The 12,692-nt window shown below is 49.4% G+C and overlaps 1 long non-coding RNA gene across 1 annotated transcript; it reads left to right on the forward strand.

The window, feature by feature from the left end:
* Nucleotides 1–4,097: 4,097 nt before the first annotated feature.
* LOC144248660 (uncharacterized) lies at nucleotides 4,098–11,471 on the forward strand. Its single transcript, XR_014957734.1, has 5 exons — nucleotides 4,098–4,219; nucleotides 6,562–6,725; nucleotides 8,339–8,509; nucleotides 9,467–9,769; nucleotides 10,203–11,471. It is a non-coding gene; the product is annotated as an uncharacterized LOC144248660 (long non-coding RNA).
* Nucleotides 11,472–12,692: the final 1,221 nt, after the last annotated feature.

Below are 12,692 nucleotides of genomic sequence, written 5' to 3' on the forward strand. Positions count from 1 at the left end.
CCACGCGTCGCGAGCCCGGCGCCGCCGTGATGGCGGAGGGCGGTGGGACCGGGCCCGGGCTCGCCCTGGAGGCGCTGGCACCGTTGGGACACCGGGGGAGGGCCGGGGACAACGGGGGAGGGCGGGCGGGAGCATCCGGAGTGGACCCGGTAACGGCACCGGGACCGGGAATGGGATTATTGGAGGGGGGGGGGCGGGGATAGACACGGAAAGGCCCCGGAGACCCCGGGACTCCCGGGACGCCTCAGGACTGTGAGAAACTGCATTGACTTGTTTGTTCATCAAAAGTATGAAATTAGGATAAAAGGGGGGGAAGTCGGGACGTGGAATTTGCAGGCTTGGCTGGTAACCACAAAGATTGTGAAAGATTTTGCAGGACTGGCTGGAACTGATAACCGCAGTGGAAACCCATTGTTGCTGAAAACTGATAAACCGAAGTGGAAGAAGACACACCACCCCACTTGTGAAATCCATTGTTTTTGGGACTGATAACCACGGTGGAACGAGACTCACCACCCCCACTCATGCAAGATAAAAAGGGACTGAAGAGAAGGAAAGGTTGTCAGCTTTTGGCGGAGCCAGGCTCCCAGCTGAACCCAGCGCTGTTTTGCTTGCTATCGCTTGCTGTAATTAATAAAATTATTAATTGATCTTAAAAGGCTGAATCAAATTATTCGCCTCAACTTATAACAGGACCCTCCCGGGAACCCCGCAAAAATAACCAGGAGCCCCCCGGTCCCGCAGGGCGAAGGCGCTGGCGCTGACCGGGAACCGGGGAGTGGAAGCGTCCATGGACTGGTGAGAGGGGGACCCCAAAACCACCCCCGGGACCCCCAAAACAACCCAGCGGAATCCCCCAAAAACAGCCCCGGTACCACCAAAGAAACCCAGCGGGATCCCCGAAAAACAGCCCTGGGAATCCAAAAATTCCCTTCAGGAGCCCCAAAAATCCCCCTGGGACCCCCAAAATTCCATATAGAACCACAGAACCCCCCCGGGATCCCCAAAAACCTCCTGAGACCCCCAAAATTCCCTTCAGGACACCAAAACCCCCAAAAGACCCCCAAAATTCTATTTGGGACCCCCAAAATTTCTCCCAAAAATCTGAGGTCCCCAAAATTATCCCCAGGATTCAGAAACCTCCCCTGGGATACCCAAAATTCCCTTTGGGACCCCAAACCCACCCTGAGACCCGCAAAATTCCCATCAGGGTCCCCAGAATTCCTCCTGGGACCCCCAAAAACTTTGTGAGGCCCCCAGAATTCTCTTCAGGAACTCAAAATCCCCACCCAGGACCCCCAAAATTCTACTCGGGACCCCCAAAATTCCTCCTAAAAACCCTCTGAGACTCCCAAAATTCTCCCCAGGACTCTAAAACCCCCTCTGGGATGCCCAAAATTCCCTTTCGGACCCCAAAACACCCCCCAGGACCTGCAAATTTCCCTTTAGGACCCCTGAAATTCCTCCTGGGACCCCCAAAAGCCACCTGAGACCCCCAGAATTGTTTTCAGGAACCCAAAACCCCATCCAGGACCCCCAAAATTTTACTCGGGACCCCCAAAATTCCTCCCAAAACCCCTTTGAGACCCCCAAAATTCTCCCCAGGACTCCAAAACCCCTCCTGGGACACCCAAAATTCCCTTTTGGACCCTAAAAACCCCCCTGGGAGGCCCAGAATTCCCATCAGGGTCCCCAAAATTCCTCCTAGGACCCCCAAAAGGCCTCCTGAGACCCCCAGAATTATTTTCAGGACCCCAAAATCCCCGCAGGACCTTCAAAATTCTATTCGGGACCCCCAAAATTCCTCCCAAAAAACCCCTGAGATCCCCAAAATTCTCCCCAGGACTCCAAAACCCCCCCTGGGATGCCCAAAATTCCTTTTGGGACCCCAAAAATCCCCTTGGGACCCCCAAAATTCCCATTAGGGTCCCCAAAATTCCTCCTGGGACCCCGAAAAGCCTCCTGAGACCCCCAGAATGCTCTTCAGGACCCCAAAAACCCCCCAGGACCCCCAAAATTTTACTCGGGACCCCCATAATTCCTCCCAAAAACCCCCTGAGACCCCCAAAATTCCCATCAGGGTTCACAAATATTCCTCCTGGGACGCCCAAAAGCCCCCTGAGACCCCCAGAATTCTCTTCAGGAACACAAGACCCCACCCAGGACCCCCAAAATTTTACTCGGGACCCCCAAAATTCCTCCCAAAAACCTCCTGAGATTCCCTAAAATTCTCCCCAGGACTCTAAAACCCCCCCTGGGATGCCCAAAATTCCCTTTCGGACCCCAAAACACCCCCCAGGACCTGTAAATTTCCCTTTAGGACCCCTGAAATTCCTCCTGGGACCCCCAAAAGCCACCTGAGACCCACAGAATTGTTTTCAGGAACCCAAAACCCCATCCAGGACCCCCAAAATTTTACTCGGGACCCCCAAAATTCCTCCCAAAACCCCTTTGAGACCCCCAAAATTCTCCCCAGGACTCCAAAACCCCTCCTGGGATGCCCAAAATTCCCTTTTGGGACCTCAAAAATCCCCTTGGGACCCCCAAAATTCCAATTAGGGTCCCCAAAATTCCTCCTAGGACCCCCAAAAGGCCTCCTGAGACCCCCAGAATTATTTTCAGGACCCCAAAATCCCCGCAGGACCTTCAAAATTCTATTCGGGACCCCCAAAATTCCTCCCAAAAAACCCGTGAGATCCCCAAAATTCTCCCCAGGACTCCAAAACCCCCCCGGGGATGCCCAAAATTCCTTTTGGGACCCCAAAAATCCCCTTGAGACCCCCAAAATTCCCATTAGGGTCCCCGAAATTCTTTCTGGGACCCCCCAAAAACTTCGTGAGACCTCAAAATTCCCTTCAGGACCCCAAACCCACCCCCAGGACCCTCAAAATTCTGGTCGGGACCCACAAAATTCCTCCCAAAACCCCCCTGAGACCATCAAAATTCCCTTTGGGACCCCAAAACCCCTCCCGGAACGCCCAAACTTCCATTTGGGAACCCAAAAACCCCCGCTGGGACCCCCAAAATTCCTATCAGGGTCCCTGAAATTCCTCCTGGGACCCCCCAAAACCCCCTGAGACCCCCAAAATTCTACTTCAGGACCCAAACCCTCCCCAGGACCCACAAAATTCTCTTTGGGACCCCAAAATTCCTCCCAAAAACCTCTTGAGATACCCAAAATTCTCCCCAGGACTCCAAAACCCCCCCTGGGACGCCCAAAATTCCCTTCAGGACCCCCAAAACCCCACTGGGGTTAGGGGTTAGGGTTAGGGGTTAGGGTGTGACTTAAAATGACATTTATCACACTACTTAGAAAAATTGACAGTATGACTTTCTAACATTACACATACAATATTTATTATAACATTTGCAAAAAACCAATCACAGAATAAGCATTTTTCACAGTGGGGAAAATGGGAAAAATACGGGGGAAAGGGGAAGAAAAAGTGGGAACAAAGCGAGGGAAAATGTATGAAAAAGAGAGGAAAAATATGGGGGGGGAAATGAGGAAAAATGTGGGAAAAGGGAAAAATGTGGGGGGAAAAGCGGTGAAAAGTGGGAAAAAACCCAAGGAAACATCTTTTCCTCCTCCGAGTAATTTCTTCCCCATTATGGAGCTTTTTTCCTATTTTCCCCCCGTTTTTCCTCTTTTCCGGCTCTTATTCCCCTTTTTTCCCTCCTTTTCCCCACTCTAAATCCTATTTCCCCCTCCACCTTTTCCACATCCCCCTTTCCCTCCCCAAATCCCAGCAGCCGCACCCCAGACCTTTAATTTAAAATTAAACATTATAAATCCGTGATCGCCCCCCCCTCCCCGCGCTCCCAGCCCCACTTCCCCCCTTTCCCGGCCTTCACCGCCCAAATTCCCACCCCGCTGCCTTCCCCATCCCCATTCCCCCTCCCAAACCCCATTTCTCCCCTCACAATGCTCGTTTTTCCCAGGAAATTCCCTCTTTTCTCTGGAAATTCCCGCTTTTCCCGCGCCCCCCCCATCGCCTCACATGGCGGCCGCTTCTCCTCCGACCCAGCAAAAGGGCGCTACGGGGCTTCCCGGCCGCTTATATACCGGGACGCCTCCGTTTACGTAACGCATGCGCAGTTTCACTGTACGGCACCGAACACGCTTCCACCCTCGGTGCGTGTGTGGCGCATGCGCCGTGGCGATGTTACGGCGCAGCCGCCATGTTGGTTACGGGAATCCGCCTCAAAGGCCGCCGGGGTTGGTTTTAAGGGGCTAAAAATGCGCGCGGAGGTGACAAAGAGGGGACAAAAAGGGGGAAATGAGGGGACAAAAAGAGACACGCAGGCCTGGAGGGACACGCGGAGGGGAAATGGCCACTTACGCGTGGACGAAGAAGGGGAGAGCACTCATTGGACGAGGGCGAGGCACACTGACAAATCACAGCTCGCAGTGCGCGTGACGTCAGGGGTTTCTAGGCAGATTTACGGGGGACCACCTTTTCGGCTATTTAGGGGACCCCAAAAGTCCCAAGTCCCCCCAAGTCCCCTCCGCACCCCAAATCCCCCAAAATTCGTCCCAAAAATCCCACTAAAAAAAAATCCTCCCAAAAATCCACCCCAAAGTCCCTAAAAAATGCCCTAAAAATCAACCAAAAATCGCCCCAAACCTCCCCAAATCCCATAAAAATAAAATTACTTCCCAAGAATTTTCCGAATCTCCCAAAGAATCCATCCCAAATTCCTGAAATCTCAATTAAAAATCCCCCAAAATTAAAAAAAATTCTCAGGACAGACTAAAAACACCCCCAAAATCCCAAATAATCCCTAAAATCCCCTAAACCTGCCCGAATGTTAAAAAAAAAAAAAAAAAAAAAAAAAAAATCTGAAAAATCCCCTCCCCAGAAATCCCCAAATTTTCCCAAAAATTCGCAAAAAAACCCCAAACAAACAAAAAAACAAAATTACCAAAGAACCCACAATATTATTTATATAGTTTATAGAAACGGCTTTTTTATTGTTTTTATTTGGTTAGACGGAGGACTTTAGTGGAAAAAGTATGAATATACATTTTATTTTGATATCATTCTAAATACGGAAATATAAATTCAGTGTATACATATATATATAAAAATATAAAATAGAAATAAAAATAGTATTAGGCAGAGATAGACTATGAATAACACCATACATCAATCTACATTTAAAATGTAAATTTGACTATAAATGCGAAAAATAGAAATAAATTTAAACGGAGTTTAAATAAAGATTTTTTTATTTAAAAGGCGGCAGCGAGCGGCGAGCGGGGCGGTGTCTGTGAGTGAGGGGAGGGCTGGAGGCGGCTCCGCGGCGGCGCCGGCGAAGGATGCCGGCGCCGACGGCGGCTTTCTGTCCCGCGCCGGCCGTCGTCCATGCCACGACGCGTTGCGAATTTCTGTCCCGCGCCGGCCGCCGTCCGTACCACAATGGTTAATCTCTCTCGTTTCTGGCGAATTTCTGGTTCATCTCTATGGTTGTACAGAACTTCCGGCTCATCTCTATGGTTTCTGGAAAACGTCCGGTTCGTCTCTATGGTATTATGGAACTTCCGGCTCATCTCTATGGTTTCTGGAGGACTACCGGTTCGTCTCTATGGTATTGTGGAACTTCTGGCTCTTCTCTATGGTTTTTGGAGGACTTCCGGTTCGTCTCTATGGTATTATGGAACTTCCGGCTCATCTCTATGGTTTTTGGAGGACTTCCGTTTCGTCTCTATGGTTTTATAGAACTTTCGGCTCGTCTCTATGCTCCTGGAGGACCTCCCATTCATCTCTATGGACCGTCTCTGTGGTCGCTCCTGCGCGTGCGCGGCCGCCATGAGGGATCGGATGCGGGAAATGTGCCAGGCGAGAGCCCCGAAAAATGGGGAAAAAAAGGGAAAAAACGGGAAAAACAGGCCAAAAAGCGGGAAAAGGTGCCCGGAAACGGGATGGGAGAACGCGGAAATGGCGGGAAAGTGGCCAAAAATGGGAAAAGAGACCAAAAATTGGGGAAGGGCGAAAATGGGTTCGGGGAGCTCGGAAATGGGGGGGAAGTGACCAAAGTCGGCGAAAGAGCCGAAAAGTGGGAAAAAGATCTGAAAATGTGGGAAAATCGCACAAAGAAACGGTTTAGGAGCCCAAAAATGCGGGAAAGGCAAAAAATGGGGAAAAGGCAAAAAAAAAAAAAATGGGAATAGAGCCAAAAAATTCGGATCGGTGTGTGGAGAGTTTTGTGGATGAGTGGCTTCGGGACAGAGGCCATGACTACGTGCAGTTAGTGAAGCAGTAGCTGAAAACTGCAGATTGCAGCAATAGCGGATGTAGCAACAATATCACACGTCCTTGGGTGAGCTGGTTCCCAGCAGCAGAAGGTCAGCAAAGAGATAAGTGTAAGGGAAAACAAAGCAAGCGTAAAAAGCCCCTAAGGCGGGCTTGACCTGTTCTAGAGACACCAATGAGGAGCCTAAGTTTTGCAATATGCATGAGCTTCATTATAACGGGTATAACTGTACATGTGTGCTTAGAATAAACTGAAACTTATTAACATTATAAAATAGGCTTGTCTCCCGTCATTTTTCCACAGAAATGGTGATCTCGATGTGATGGGCGCCACGTTGGAGTGAGGAAAAAGAGTTCAGGTCCTGAATTGAAATAGAGTGCACCGTGCCCCAGGTGACTGCAGAGGCAAGCCTGGCCGATACGTGCTGCCGACGACCTCGGAGGGCTGCAACAGCGCTGACAATAGAGGTATGGAGAGGCAAGCAGCATATGATTTATTTACTGCATTCTTGCAGAAAAGGCAGATTAAAAACATTGATTTACATAAAGATCTGCCAAGGTTATTAACATATAGGTATGCTAAGGGGTTCTTTATAAATCCTCATACAGTACATAAGTTGTCTAAGTAGTGTAAGTTTAAAGATAAACTATAGTAAGACATTTTGGATGATGATAAGACAGCCAAAAAGCTAAAAAAGTTGTAAAAGGTAGTTCACAATGAGTTATTACAACATCAGGCAGAAAAAAAAGCTGCTGCACAAGCAACTTCTACACTAGAGAAGAATGAAAGTTATAGCAGAAAAAATTAATTACCTAGTATTTCCATGCCACCTGCTGTGTCTACAGTGGAGTTACCTCCATTGCGACCCGTGCCTGAGGACATGGAAACAGAGTCGCGTTGTGAGCCCACGGCTCCTCCAGCCCCCCCAAACAGAGATCACTGGTTTGTCACAGTTTGTCTGTCAGTAAATCAACCCCTAAGGCAAAGTCTGACCTAACAAAGGCTCTGGCCAGAGAGCAAAAAGAAGTTTAGGCAATTCTAACAAAAGAAAAACTAAACAAAGAAAATAAGCAAACTTTAGAACTAGCAGCAGAACTAGCTTATCCTATAATTTTTCAGCAGCAAGCCAGCAAAAGGTTAACAGCTCAAATTACACCGTTAGATTAAAAATTGTTGTCACAGTTGCAAGCTACAGTGAGTCAATTTAGAGTAACTAATAAACCAACTAAGCAAATATTAAATTATATTTAGAGTACTAATATATTGCTACCAAAAAATTATAAAAGTCTTGCTAAACTTATTTTGTCACCGCATCAGAAACTTTTATTTAGTGCACACTAGCAAGCAGAAGCTAATAAAGCTGTAGCTATGCAAAAGCAGCCTAAAGATCCTCTTCACAAAGTAACTATAGATAAATTGATAAGCTTAAGACCATATTTTCTCACTAAGGCACAAGCTATGCTAAAACCTAAAAAATGTCAAAAGGCAATGCAACTAACTCAACGAGCTATAGATCAAGTAAAAGACCCAAGAAGTTTACCAGCATATATAAAAATTAAGCAAAAAAAACCAAACCAACTTTTAAAGCATTTATTAATAAAGCAACAACAGCAATAAAAAAAACTAGAGTGCCTAAGTTTATACGTAAATCATTATTAAAGCATTATGCTTTACAAAAATGTAATACTTCTACAAGAAGTATATTAAATACATTAAAAACTAATTAAACTATAAAAAATACACTAAGAAAGATAACTAGTTACCAACAAAGCAACAAACATTTTTAGTTAAAACTATTAAAGTACTAAAGGAAAAGTTACAAAAGCAAGCAAAAGCATCACAAACACAAGTGTTAACTGCTCTTACACGCCTCCAAACATCAGTAACAACCCAAGAAAGTCCTCACGGCAGCCGTATAAAATGTTTCCATTCTGGTGGAGTTTTTTGTTTGTTTTGTTTGTTTTGTGTTTTTTTGGGGAATTAAAAAGATACCTTGTGTTCCTGGAATGTTGCATTCTACCTCTATTGTTTTCCCAGTTAGTCTGGATCCTCTGCTTACATTTTTTCCTTCACTTATTAGATGTCGTGGATATGCTGGCTGTTCTGATGGAAGGCAGTGATGGCTTAGATGAAGAAATCGGGTTCTTTTTAAATGAAGATGTGATTATCCAAACATTTCCTTTCAGTGCTGTTGTCCCTGCTGCATTAGGAGCCAGGAATATACTGTTGCTTCAGTCTGAAAATGGAACAGGTACAGGTTTTTTTTATGTTTTATGTGTAATTTCTAGCAGTGGAGTGAAAGTGGCATCATTTCTACCCTCTTGCAATAATTTTTTACCATTTATCATTTTTTACCTTGAGGCACTTTATTATCTTCCCTGCAAGCAGAAGGAGGTGCAGATTCACGGTGCTTTGTGCTCAAGAGGGGCATTGAAGCTCTGTAGGTACTTCTGCCCTTTTTCCCTGACCCTAAAGAGAAGGGACACTGTGCCTGCATGGACAGTCTTGGTCTGGAAGTAGTTGGCTTCAGTAACACAGTGTTTTAAGGGGAGAGCGTGGCGATCAGGAGAGGAAGGTGGTTCCCGTGCCTGTAGGCAGCTCTTCCCGAGATCAGGGAGAGGGGACTGCATTCTTAAGTAGGAAATGGATGCGTTTCCCAAAGAAAACTTCAGAAATTAAGCTCCAGGGGCAAATACTGTGAGGTTCTACCACCTCCTTGAGGACAGCGTTAAAATCACAGGGGCATCAGCAGGGCTTGGAGCAGGACTGGCCAACCCCAGAGCACTTCACGAAGCCCTCTGTGTATATGTGGCAGTCGAGTAGCACCTGGGGGGTGCTGAAAGTCCCAGTTCTGACAGAAAATTCTGTTTAATTTGTACACGTTGGCTGGGTGTGCCCCCCCAGTACAGCCGGGGTCTTCTCTGAGGTGGTGCCTGGCAGGGTCTCTCCCTGTTAAGGGCCGGGCGTGTTTTTGGCACAACACAGTGAAGGTGGATTATTTGCTTCAGCAAGAGCTGATGATGTCTGGAGGGTTTTTCAGGTACCTCAGCGGCCAGGAGCATGTGTCTAGGTCACTAGGAACACTTTTTGATCTCGTTCAGTTCTTTTCTGCATGAGGCTCTGTGGGCTGCTGGCAAGGCCCAAAGTAAGGAAGGTTGCCCCAGTGTCCGTGCTCATGTCAATAGTTTAATTTATTTGGCTTTTCTAGGAGCAGACGTCGTGGAGGACCTTGGTGCTGTTTTCACTGGCCTCCTGCACTCTCCGAGAGAACCCCTTGCTCCCTGCGTGACGTTCCAGCTCTGTGACAAAGATACCGAGTCCCTGAAAGCTGCTAAGTATCCTCAGCTCTACCAGTTTAACCGATACTATAGACTCTGGATGCCCAAGCAGTCCCAGGAACCTGTGGTATGGAATCCCTGAAGTCACTGAATTCTTGAGCCAGTATTCCTGTAAAATCCTCGTAGTCGACAGAGGTTACATTTCCATCAGAAACAGTGTTTTTATTGAGGAGGTAATTCTGCATCTCTTGTTGATCGTGCTGGGGACACACGTTTGCTCCAGGGCTTTTCTCTGATGGCACAAGAGGTCTCTGTGGTGTTTGGGAGGCGATACCAGGGCTCAGGGCTCATACAGAGACTCCTCACCGGGCACAGCAGAGCCTGGTGTGCTCTGTGGCCTCTGTTTGCAGCACCTGGAGTTCCCCCAGGTGGGTGGAGGATCACAGGCCCCTGGGCTGGGTTTGGTGAGTTTTTCTCAGCTCAGCATTGTGAACACTCCAGACGCCCCTGGGGAACCTGCTGGGCAGCTCTGTTCTAGCAGGACTGCACGCCTGTGCTCCCAGAGCTTCAGTTCAGAGCTCATCTCAAACCAAAGGTGGCTAAAGAGATTTTTGTTTCATACTCATCGCTGTTTTTCTCTTATGCTTTTTGTTTCGCTTTAAACAGTTTGAAAACCACAAGGAGGTAAGCCAAGAGCCTCCTGTGGCACCGGATTCTGTATTTGCCACTTTGCTGAAGGGAGCCTGGGCGAGAGGAAGCAGTACCTTCCTGGAAGATGGTGTTCAGACAAAGTGGAGAGACTTGGCTTCCCGGCTCCCCCCACCTGAGCAGCTTTTGTTGGGAGTAAAGCACGTGCTGCTGTACCCGAAATCCACAGTGGAGAACTTCAGCAGATAATACTGTAGTTATGCTTGTTTTACTTTGTGGCACAAGTTACAAATGACTTGGCTGCTAAAACTTAGGTTCCAGTGCTGTAGCTCTTTTTCCTCAACTCGGCTCCGAGGGTACGCAGCACCGTACAAAACTGCACCTAATTTGTAAAGAAATGTCAGTTCTGATTATTGAAGCCGGGCTTTATTCGGTTGAATCCCGAGTGTGTGCTGCCCCAGGTCCTTTGTACAAATAGCATACGGGGGGTGGGGGAACCAGAACTGCACATTCCTTGTGGTATGTATGGGGTTTTGAGGGGCGTTAAATAAAAAGAAGATGCAAAATGAGGGAATTGCTTTTAGATGTAACTATTCTTGTCCTAAAGGAGCAAGTGTGTGTGTGTTGAAAGAGCCGCAAGCCTTTAGGGGCTGCAATTTGTGCGCAGTGGAATGAGGTGCCCTGAGGAAATGTGTGAGCCGGAGGGAGCCGAGGCCGGGCGGAGGGAGCCGAGGTGTGGGAATGGGCGAATGGAGGCGGGTACGGGCGGGAATAGCCGAGCGTGGCCGAAAGCAGCCGAAAGGGCCCGAGGAGGCGAGCGGAGCCGAGCTTTGCCGAGTTCAGCCGAGGCGAGCCGAGCTTTGCCGAAGAGGCGAATGGAGGCGAATGCGGCCGGAAATAACCGAGCGTGGCCGAAAGTAGCCGAAGCTGGCCGAGGAGCCGAGTCCAGCCGAACGGAGCCGAGCTCTGCCGAGCGCAGCATCCCGGGCAGGGCGGGGCTGAGCCGGGGCGGAGCCGGGGCGCCGGGAGGATCCCCTCCTGTCCCTCTCTCTACCGCTCCATCCTCCTGCCCGTGTTCAGTTACCTCTCTTTCCCCCGTTTCCGTGTCCCCCCCAAACCCGGCTCCTTCCTATCCTGTCCCTGCCCCGCTACTCCGTTCCATTCCCCCTCTCTCCCTCCTCTGTGCCCCGTCCCTCTTCCCTCCCCTGCCGGCCTTTAAATCCGAATTATAAATCCGAATGTGAATATAAATATGAAAAATACAAAAATAAAATACATTGAAATGCAGTTTAAAAGAAAAGGTTTTTTCTTTTGGTTCTTGTTGGGTTAGAGGCAGGGTTTTTTTTTTTTGTTGGCGTTCTTTTCCGCGCGAGATGTTTCGGGGCATTTGCTACCGAGGACGTTCCGCAGGGGACGGCGCCCGTTCTTTTTTGCCGCCTGCCCCGCCCGCGGCCCCGAGGCGAGCGGCGGCCCCCGGCGGTGGCGTGCGGCAGTGCTGCCGCCTTGTGGACAGAAAGGGGTACTGCAGCCCCCCAGCCAGCGCCCTGCAAAACCCGCCGAGACGGGGCGGGAGGGGCGAGGGGAGGGAGCGAGCGGCGAGCGGGGCGGTGTCTGTGAGTGAGGGGAGGGCTGGAGGCGGCTCCGCGGCGCCGGGGATGGCGGCGGCGCGAGCGGCTTCCTGTCCCTCTCCGGCCGACGTCCGTAACAAAACGCTTTGTGTCTTACTGTCCTTCTCCAGACGCCGTCCGTACCATAACTATTTTGATACTTTCTGCCCCTGTACGGCCGCCGTCCGTACCATAACGAATTTGATACTTTTTGTCCCTGTACGGCCGCCTCCCGTACGAGAACGCAGTTTAGGCTTTTTGTTCCTATACGGCCGCCGTCCGTACCACAACGCATTTGATACTTTCTGTCCCTGTACGGCCGCCGTCCGTACCATAACGGATTTGATAATTTCTGTCCCTATACGGCCGCCGTCCGTACCATAACGCATTTGATACTTTCTGTCCCTCTACAGCCGCCGTCCGTACGAGAACGCAGTTTAGCATTTTTGTCCCTATGCGGCCGCCGTCCGTACGAGAACGCGGTTTAGACTTTTTGTCCATATACGGCCGCCGTCCGTACCACAACGCAGTTGATATTTTCTGTCCCTGTACGGCCGCCGTCCGTACCATAACGAAATTGATACTTTCTGTCCCTGTACGGCCGCCGTCCGTACGAGAACGCAGTTTAGGATTTTTGTTCCTATACGGCCGCCGTCCGTACCACAACGCATTTGATACTTTCTGTCCCTGTACGGCCGCCGTCCGTACCATAACGCATTTGATACTTTCTGTCCCTGTACGGTCGCCGTCCGTACCACAACGCATTTTAGGATTTCTCTCCCTCTCTAGACGCCGTCCGTTCGAGAACGCAGTTGAGGCTTTTTATCCCTCGGAGGCCGCCGTCCGTACCGGAACGCTTTCTGCATTTCTGTCTCGCGCCGGCCGTCGTCCTCCACGCGTC

The sequence above is a fragment of the Lonchura striata genome, chromosome 10 (genome assembly GCF_050655825.1).
Source record: "Lonchura striata isolate lonStrDom1 chromosome 10, ASM5065582v1, whole genome shotgun sequence".
In the NCBI taxonomy this organism is placed as follows: Eukaryota; Metazoa; Chordata; class Aves; order Passeriformes; family Estrildidae; genus Lonchura; species Lonchura striata.